Here is an 11,011-nt window from a genome sequence, read left to right as displayed (position 1 = left end):
CCTTTTCTGAAACCATTTTGTTCGTCATTTACAACCTCTAACTCTTCAAATTTGTCAGCAATTCTGGCATTTAATACCCCACAATAAATTTTATATGATGTTGGGGCCAAAGTAATTCCCCTATATGCTATAGGATCTCGAGGGTCAGCTGTAGATGATTTAGGAATAGGAGTAATCACACCTTTACTCCAGATAGCTGGAATTTTACCAGACTCAAAACAAACATTAAAAATATGAGTTAATGCGTTCAAAGCAGTTTGATTTTTTAATAATTCAATTTGAATCTGGTCTATACCAGGAGCTTTCCTGTTTTTGCTGTTCTTAAAATATTAAAACCTCTTCTACAGAAATAATATTATCTAAAAAATCATCATTTCTAACATTGCTATTAACAATATTTGAAAAATTACTATAATTCTGGTTTAACATATTACAAGAACTATCTTACCATGTATTCATATGTAGAATCAGGTGAGAAAACACTCCAGAAATCTAATTGATCATCACAGCTTGCTAGTAGTCTTTAATAGTTTATAACCAAAGATAAAGCAGATATAATTAATATCAATGTAATTGGTTCCTTTATAATGAGATCCTACTTATATAATTGTGTATCAGAATACTTAAGCTTCATAAAATTTTTAAATAAAGCATTGAATAATAAGCTTTTGCATTCCAATACAAAGTTTTCAACAGTTACCCCACACATACATAGTACAAGAGTAAGGTCAGACAGGAAATCAAGTTGGTTCTGGGTAAGCAGATATACTGAAAATAATAAATTTCAGTAGCTAGTATGAAATAAGCATGACCACATTTTGTTCCTATAAATCTACCATCCAATGATCAATTATTGGGTCTTCTATGTTATTTTTATGTAAATCACAATAAATTGGGACAAAATTCCTCTGACTGCTTTTAAGTGAATTTAATTGTTTTCTAGGTCAATAATAGGTTCACATTAAAAGATATTTAGATTATCTGAATTAAAATAAATTATCTTTTGAAAAAAGAGAAGGAATTTTTTTTCTTGCCATAAAGAAAAAAACAACAACAAACACAAGTTTGAACTCTGCCAATATCAACTGATATGTCACTTTCATGAGAAGATAATAATTAAAACAATGTTGTAATTTAACAAGAACCATAATGTAATGCTGGACTCAACCCAAACAACAATATCTCTAAATCATGTTACAACAAAAGTCTATAGTTTTGACAATTATGATTCTATAACTTTCAATTTACACAAAGACAACTTGAAAGCTCTTTGCTTGTTCTCTCATCATATGAAATCTTACCTACCAGTAATTATTGTAATTTCCTGCTGTTAATTGAATCAAATGTTCACTTGACAGCTGATTTGTCCAATGATAAAAAACAATTTCTTCTCTAAAATTGAGAAGTTTAGTTTTCTATGTCAATGGATTAATAACACCTACAGTTTTCAAATTGTTTGTATAATGAGGAAACAGACTGATATTTGAACAATTAATCTGACAGAAGCTTAAGTTCAATTAAAACAGTGTTAAATTACATCATAAAATACTCAATATCTTACACAACATATACAATAGACAACTATTGTAACAGCTAAGTGCAAATGGAAAAATATAAAATCTGTTTAATATACTTATTGAGCTATCTATTGTGACTCCTAATTGAAAACTGTACTAATATTTCCTCTCCAAAGAGAACAATACTTGTGAAGTTTGTCTGATGGAAGCACAAAAGAAACATGAGTGATATGAGGTCCATTTTACAAGACAAGACAAAACAATACTTTATTTAAACCTCAGACACAAAGGTGTACAAGAGGACATGATATAAACACGAACATCACATTATAGCATACAAAGCAACACATAACGTATAAGTCCATACAAGATATAAATACATTTACACATACATGTATATTTAAGTCAAAATACAGGGAGGATACAATGCAGTATACCTATAATAAGTACGATATGTAGGGGTACCAAACCACATAATTTTAAAGCATTTACATAAACAGTATACACTGGATGAGATAATTTATAAAGTACGAATAAGAATTTTTAAATAACTTGCAAGATTTCTGTAAAGTTCAACATGGCAAAACATTAACAGCTTTTTTAATTTGTGATCCCTTGGATTTACAGAGTAGTATTGAGGAATATATTTTTTACGGAATTTCTTTAAATCTGGATTATTACAAACATAAAGATAATGAAATTCATCCCCAAGACCGTTTTTACAAAGATGACAAATTCGCTCTTCTTTTGGAGTATTTGTCTACCTCCCCGTTTCAATGGGGATCTTTAAATTAGAGCATCTCAGTTTTGCTATATATAACCTATCGCCCTGTTTCAAATTTAGTAGATATTTTTCTAAACCAAACTCGGTTTTGTATTCTGAATAGAAAAGACCTCTAGATGAATTGCTCATTTGGGCAAACCACTGTTGGATAAATTGATCATGTAATTGTTGTGTAATTAATTTTTTTCAAAGCCAATCTCTGCATTGGAATCTGACCTTCCCAAAAAATACAAACGATATCTTTTGTCTGGAAATAACTTCATCTAAATATAAAACTATCACAGAAATTTTAAATGAATCTTCTATTTTTACTGCCATATCCTTGTAAAAGAACCGTAAGTCCATTTATTTTCTAGCATACTAGTGACTTATACAACACAAACATTCAGTCAGATTGAAAAAAAAAACAAAGTCAGCAGTACAAAAGATAGAAATGATACCACTGAGCAAGCCTTTTTGGGAAGCTTATACTTGTACAACATCATCTGAAAATTTGTTGCTACTTAATTTCAAAATCTAACTTTATCTAGAAAAAAGGTAGCAAGACATTTCATCCACTTAGCAGAAAAAAATGAAATCAAAATGATGTTAAATATATGAAAATAAGCAGTCAGGCATAGTTAATCTATATTGGTGATTGTGCATTAACCTTATGATATCTAAAAATGAGGAGGTTCAGACAGGGGAAAGAACAAACAACATAAGAACTGAAAAAATATTTGGCAAAAAATCTGATTTTTCTTAATTTAATTTGTGGGTGGCATTAATAGAATTAAAGGCTGACTGAATCCACACCTGAAAATGATTCCAAAACTCACATTTACTGCTTGGGACTTAACACTTTCTAAATCTCTATTGCATTGCCAATTCATTTTAAAACTTAATAGGTTGATGTTAAGCATCAATACAGATTTCCTGACTTTTGAAATATGCATGTGTACATAAGAGAAACATTTTCTACCATAAATAATATCCTCTAAATTCTGCACTATGACCACTTGTCTGTAAATTTATGTATTGATCAGTGAGAAGAATGACCACAATTATCAGTGATGTTAGTCATGTTATTGATATCTTCCTTCTGGAGTTATAGTTGTATTATTTTTTAGATGTGGAATGTTAAATTTTGTACATTGACTCACATAGGATGTATCAATAGAATTAAATAAACTGATAAGTATCCTGTCACGCAAGAATCCAGAGATTCTGGAAAGTGGGTTCCAGAAAAAGGGGGTGTCAGTTTGTTATTGGTCAATTTTTCCCCTAAAGTGATTCAAACAAATAAAATTTCAAGCAAAAGGAGAGGAGTACCAATCTCCAGAACCCTACTATGTAACAGACCTACCCTTTTCTTGACAAGAAGCAACAGAGATTCAGTAATATTACTTTTATTTCCAAGATTAAAACATTGCTGTGATTGTAGAAACAACATGTATAGAAACCTTACTAATTATAGTAACCTGATCTACAGAAAATAATTCAATATTGACATACTGAAACTGATCAATGTTTCCAATGATTGCTCATATTTCACAATTATATGTTAAATACTGCTATCACTGCTCCTTTTCTTATTATCAAGTTTGTGTATTTGTTTTAGATAATTGTACTTTCTTATTAACCATACTTCAGAGGTGTAGATTTCTGTGCAAGTAAACTGATTTCACATGAAATATACATTATAACCACTTACAAAAGACAGGTCTATAAATATCTATATGCAGTCATAACCAAACATTTTCATATCTTCTAGTTACAGCTTCTCGTCAAAAATGACAAATATGCTTTTTTTCACAGAATCAAAAAGGCAGTCTTTGACATACAGGTAATAATTTTGAAATAAATAAAAGCAAAATTTTCCACCTTCATAATGATAGAATACACCAGTTAGATGATAAATATCAGCAACATTTAATTACCTACACAGAGACAATCATAAAACTTTAAAGAAATACAATATAGCTTTCTTTTTATTTCTTTATGGAAATAGTTGCTTTATTTATAGTCTGGGATGTAACAATGTAACTAAACTCAAATCCATATGATGGAAGCAGTTTGAACCTGTTAAACTATGAAGAATGCATTACCTTACACACTGGAACCTAAGAACCTCACAAAACAAGCAGATGTTTAGACACTGATTGTAGTCATCTCAGAAGTTCAGATAAATTATAAAAATTAAAACCTTAACACACGTCTTTTGTTCATAGAGTATAATCTTAAATAAGTCGCCTGCAAAGCCTTAACAAACCAAATGAACATCCCTTTACAAGTCCTGAAAATGATGCTTGAAACTTGAATGTTACCAACTTACCAGGAAAAATGCAGACAGAAACTTAACACTTGAATTTCTGATGATACATAGGAGACAAATTTGTGAGAGCCAGAATTCAATAAGGAGAATCCATTTAATCTATAAACAGACATAAACAAGAACACATATTCTTCATCCAAACACAGAATTAGCATTTTATTTGTACCGATGAAAGGCTTTGTGTAGTCCATTAAAAGTAACTGCATCTTCAGCACAATATTTTATGTAACTATATTTAATGACTGTTTGGTGCTTTGTTACACATCAACAGTTTGGGAAGTTCAAAACATTTAAATGTAAGCATCACAGAAAAACTAGACTGAACTACATTTAATTGTTACACACAGTGTTACAGGATGTTCCCCTAGCTCCATCATTGTCACAGGGGCATTTAAAATCACTTTGTGTGCCGTCATGATTTAAAAAAAAAAAAACTTCATATTTTTTTTAATTTTCGACCAGCTGCAATCTTGAATGGCACCCATTTTACAAATTCAATACAACCGATCATACGCCCTAGGCTTATAATTTAATCTGAGTGTGAACTTTCAACAATATGTTGACCTTTTTTTTTTTTTTAAAAAATAATGGATGGCGGCCATGTTTGAAACTCTAAAATATTTTGGCAAATCTACATACATATACAGGGCCTGTTTTTTGTGCAAAGTTTGGTTCAAATCCATTCAGCTATTCCACAGGAGTTCTGCAGACAAGACAGGCATTAGACAAAAGACGAATAATAACAAGGTTACGGTTGTGGTTGCAAGCAAGTCAATTAAATCCCCTGACGCTCTCTGAATTGTCACAGACCCCAAATTTTGAATTCAGCTTATTACTGTTTCTACATCATAACTCATAACATACCATTTCACTTTTTGTTTGCATAGATTATAGAACCACTGTACCAATTTTCAAGTTTCTGGTAAGCTAGGTTTTTGAGAAATTGCAATGTCCTATATTATGACCTACCCCCCAAAACTTTATTCTAATTCCCCTATTATTTACATAGAAAATGTGCGGACAAGTTTACCAGTTCTAATAATAATAATAATAAAATAAGCATTTCAGTCAGTCCTCAACAACTTTTTTTTAGGGAATAAATAATTAAAAAAACAGGTAAAAACAGTATGTTCCCATACCTGTTAACCCTTCCCTCTTTAAGAATGAGACTCCCTCTTTTTGTGTTATACTCCCTCTTCGAGAAATTCTGGCACGTAGGAGACACAAATCTTCCTCTTTCACAAATTTCTCCCACAAAATATCCCTCTTAGCAGACATATTGCTCAAATTGTGTTCTAAATTGCTTATTAAATTGATATAAATACAATTACAAATGACATAATTATCAGTGAGAGACAATCAACAAATGACATCCTTTTTTGGTACTTATTATGATTAGAACCCCAAGCAGATTACTGGGATTGTCATAGATTTTATATCTTTGTCTTTTTCTCTGCACTTGAATTTCTAGCAAAAGTATCCTCTTTTCTGCAAAAAATGTTGTCATGCTATATCTTCCTCTCACAAAAGCTTTAAAGAAGGAGATATCCCTCTTTGAGGCTTCAAAAGGTTAACAGGTATGTGTTTCACTGGGGGAATATAATCATAAAAATACCAAATAGAGTAATTCTATTGACAGTTAGAAATGGCTTACATGACTACACAGAAGTCAAAATTGCCTACATGTATTTGTTATTTTGATTACTACAATATTCACCAAACATAAGACCAGAAGAAAAAAACTTAATTGTCAAGAGATAATAAAAAAAAAAAACCCTAATATATATATATATATATATATAGAGAGAGAGAGAGAGAGAGAGAGAGTCTAAAGGAATCTGCCAACCAGCAAACTTAATGGGTATCGGATCGTCCAGTCATGACGATGCAGCAAACAAAAAATTACATAAGACTAAAGGATTGTACAACGATAGCGATAAAGATGTTAAAACACTACAATCAAATATACAATGAGCAAAATTTTCTGTCAACAAATAACCTTCTGAATATTGCAACATTTAACAAAATCTTGAAGTTTGTACAGGTGGTGGACAGATGTCCTCTTCTCTTTTGAACAAAATGTTTCACCCAAGATTAAGCAATTATTCCTAAATCAGGGCCTTTTGTCATTGACTTAGATAATAAATATAATTATATGTTGATATAGAATCATTTCAACAATATATTATATCTACATCTATACTGGGTAAGTTATTATTTCAAATTATGGAATATTATTTACATGAATATCATCAAGAGGTTCACAAGAGTCGGAATCGCTCACCTGTTCATTATTGTAAGTATTACTGGATAACAGAAAAAAAAACTGGAAATATTGTCAAAGTGCATTTACAGGGATAACATTACGTGAAAAAAAAAGATTTTTCTGAACTTTGCACCAAATATTGATCTTATTATACTGATTTTTTTTCATTTCACATTAATTTTTTCGTTTTCTTCCATCTATTTACTATCATTCATATGATAATAGCTATAGGCAATACTGTGAAAATTTTTCAAAAACATAATTTCTCATTGGGCATATCTGGAAGAAAATTGGACAGATTTTCCTGAAATTTGCAGGTATGATACACCTTAAGATGCTTAACATTTCTGTTCAAACATTATAAATCAATCTGCTGTAAAAATCATCAAAAATGGCATTTAAGGGTGTTTGAAACTTCAAATTTGGATGGTAGCTAGATCTTGTCCAACCAGAGCTTCTTGGGAGTTAACGTGCTAAGTATGGTGGTAAAAATATCAATTAATGGTGGTCATGTTTCACACTTGATCTGTACTGTTGATACATTTTTAAGTAGATACATTTGTACCCTAAGGATGCTGGTCACCACATTTGGTAATACTCCACTGAGTGGTTTCAGATGAGAAGGTTAACGACGTATGGCAAACGACGCCGATGACGACGGACGCCAAGTGATGACAAAAGCCCACATACCCTTCCAGTTCAGGTGAGCTAAAAAGATCAAATTCACTAATTAATTAAAATTGTTCATACTCCAAACATAACTGAATGATCCATTATCCGAACTCGATTTTTAAGGTATTGCTTGCAAAGATAAAGGTAATAAATGTACATGTAGCAACGGATAATTATGATTTAAATTTACGCTTAATTGAGGAAGACCATTTCGCGTTAGTGCTGCATAGTTGATGAGCATGCCTAATATACATTACCGCAAGGAATATTTCTTACCTCATGGAAGCGTTATATATTACGCGTACTCATAATTAAGGCGAAAGGTCTTATGAATATAATTCAATTTTTAAAATAATCCTTATTTAAACATTTAATATTCTGTTAAAATACTACTCCTACAACGTAAGAGGTTGGAATTCCATTCCACCATTACCCAACTTCATAAAATAGTTTACCAGACAACTTCTAGTACTACTTGAATATTAATATACCCATTTTTGTAGTGCAGCTATAAAAGAATTACCTTTTTGCAATCCCTTATGATCCAACAATATATCTACCACAGATCTAAGGTGAAAATAAACAATTTAACAAACAATAGAAGGCGACAATAAAAAAAATGACCAAAACTATTGTATCTGATATAACACTTGACAGTTCTTGTCAGATACGTTACAACTAAACGGATTTCAATTGAATTCTGGCTAGCTAATAAACAACAGTTGACATCATACGTTAATTCATAATAGGGAAAAAAAAACAAGTGCTGACAACGTGTAAATACATCAATCATAAAGGTTATTGCAGGATACTACTGAGCTGACAGGCATTGGTCATATCTTGCTACATTGTACTGATAGACAATGCAAAATTATAAATTTTTAACAAGGAGATATTCTACCAAAATAAATGAGATTGGATGGACATGCTGCATAATCTTAATAAAAATCACATCTCAAATTCTTCAGTTTTACCGCAGTAATATTGAATCCCAGATGTATAACCCACAATAATGTTGAAAGGATATACGGTTTTTTAAGTTCAGTTTTTCAAAGCATTGTGATGTCTAAAATATCAGGGTGGATGTTTACCATTGAAAAGTGGATCACCCCGCCATGTTACAGGTAGCCCAGTGAATTTTTATACCATGGGAACATGGGAAACACATCCTATGAAATTCATTTTATGACATAATATCCCTGATGAAGAATTTGTGTTTTAGGAATTAAGTAAATCCTCAAAGCAAATATATCCTATCTAAAGTGACATTCAAGTGACAACGAAATTGTATCTTTTAAGTTGAAAGTGACGGTTTCAGATGTTAAACCCTATGATATTCCGTCAACTTTTTTCTTCAAAATGTCCAGTTGGTATATTCAAATACTTAATTATCAAGGTCTAAATTATGTAGTATAATAAACTAATTTAATTTAAAAACTCGTACAAAGTGAAAATGACTATATAAAGGGAAATAAGGCATTCTTGAACACAGTAACTTAATTTTTTTCCATAAGTTTCATTATTAAATACCCATCAAAATACATGTAATAAGGTGATAAGAGGTATTTTTTGTAAAATATTGTCCGGTTGAATATATAATTAATAATGGTCACCGTTTAGGTAGCATCAAAAGAACTTTCCATATGGTTTCAAAATGTTGAAGAGATTTTTCCATGTAATGTTACACTGTAATTATCTTTTGGGATCGATCATTTTACCCGTCATTTGGACAGCAATAAAAGAACGTTCTGTGTGGCAAAAATGCAGTGTAGTTTAACGAACTCTTTATCTATTATAGTGACTGCTTCTTCTAATGATAAATATACACACGTTTTTAAAACTTTTAGATAAAAGACCAATAGAAAACAATAAAGACAAATCGGCAGATTGAAAAATAATACACTTCTATTGCTAAATAAATTTACCAAATACCGTAGACCAAATTCTGTAATGTGACTGCGAGTTCATCAACCTTTTAATGAGATAACAAGTAATCAAGGAAACCAAGATGTTAGCGGAAATCAAAAGAAAGTGATCCAGGGATAAAGAATAAACAAGGAAATCAGACACAAACACAACAAAGATTACGAAAAAAATGATAAAACGTACAAAGAAACAAATTTAATTAGCAACTCGGCACACTATACACTGGGAGCATGGACCCGTTGCACTGTCAGGATAACGTCCTCTGCTTTTCTAGAAACGCCCACTGAATTGCTCATAAAAAGTCAAGTCCGAGGTAGACGAAAGAGGAAAGGAAAACTAAGACAGGTGAACAAATCGGATTGATACACCATACCGATCAACGATATGACGACCATAAAACTTCTGTAGTGATGACTTCAATTTGTAGCAAGCCCAAAGAAGTCTTTTGTGGTACAAAAGCTCTGCGTAGTTTCGACAAGCTCTGGTATAACGAATGAGATGTGATATGAAATCTCCATAAGTATGCATGTGCTGAAAGGGTTATTGCCACAGATGAAAAGAAAGTTGACAATGCGGAATGAAAATCTCTAAGTGTAGGTCAAGATATGAGACTGTGATATTAGTGTCTGTAATATCCTTTATCACAATTTTTTTTGGTGGTAGATGCAATGTTAAACGATAATACGTCATATAGCAGAAACTGCGATCAAAGGATCTAGCTAAACAATGTTCCTTCTGCTATAAAATCAGCTGCATAGGAGTCAGCGTGTAGAGGAGCCCAATTTTTTTTTCAATTGAAATGCCGATCGTTAGTTGAAAATGCGTCCACCACACTGGACAAATTATGAAAACATCTTCTTTGGTGTATTTGGAAGATGATTTGTCATCGTTTACAAAAAATGAGGAATCTCTATCCAATATACCTTACAGTTTATATATCTGTATCTGGGTATACCGTCTTTTTTGTAGTAACAACGATGTGTAGTGTTTTAACTGGGAATAGCAGTAGAAAGGGTATATGAAGATAAATGTATAACTACTAAAACTGAATTATAAGGAATGGCTATGATATTTTTTCTGTCCCTTTGAAAGAACAGTGTATACCACATTGGTTGAGGTTATTTCTTCACACTCAGACAGAAAAAAATTACTTGCGCCAGTCTAGGCGTTGTACCGTAGTTACCTCCCGTAGAACAGCGTACAACCCTTAATTCCTCTCAAAGTCTCGACGTCTCCGTGTACCGGACTTAACTTGTAAGTTAGACTTTAAAATTTAATAGAAATTTCATATTTATCTCTCTCAGAGACATTTCTTATCAAATAATCAAACTTAAACTCCATATACTCATTGTAGAACTGTACTGAGTACACTACCATCTAGTAATTTCTGAATACACTACCATCTAGTAATAACTGCCGTGATTGATTTAAACCTTTGAGATTGTGTTACACTGAAAAAAACTACAATGCTGACTCAGTATTCAGTCAAATACATATACAGCAGAAAAAATGGTTTCATATCCAATTAAAGC

At 31.6% G+C, this 11,011-nt stretch overlaps 1 protein-coding gene across 1 annotated transcript in view; it reads right to left on the bottom strand.

The window, feature by feature from the left end:
- LOC148605561 (protocadherin-11 X-linked-like) overlaps positions 1 to 5,892 on the bottom strand; it is a 56,382-nt gene extending 50,490 nt beyond the window's left edge. Inside the window, exon 1 of the mRNA XM_088547654.1 lies at positions 5,755 to 5,892. The gene's annotated coding sequence lies outside the window, so the exon portion shown is untranslated. The remainder of the gene's footprint in view (positions 1 to 5,754) is intronic.
- Between the last annotated feature and the right edge of the window lie 5,119 nt (positions 5,893 to 11,011).

The sequence above is a fragment of the Perna viridis genome, chromosome 10 (assembly GCF_037379345.1).
Source record: "Perna viridis isolate PV_CMFRI_1.1 ecotype Kerala chromosome 10, ASM3737934v1, whole genome shotgun sequence".
Lineage (NCBI taxonomy): Eukaryota > Metazoa > Mollusca > Bivalvia > Mytilida > Mytilidae > Perna > Perna viridis.
This window is presented reverse-complemented; position numbering and strand designations above follow the sequence as displayed.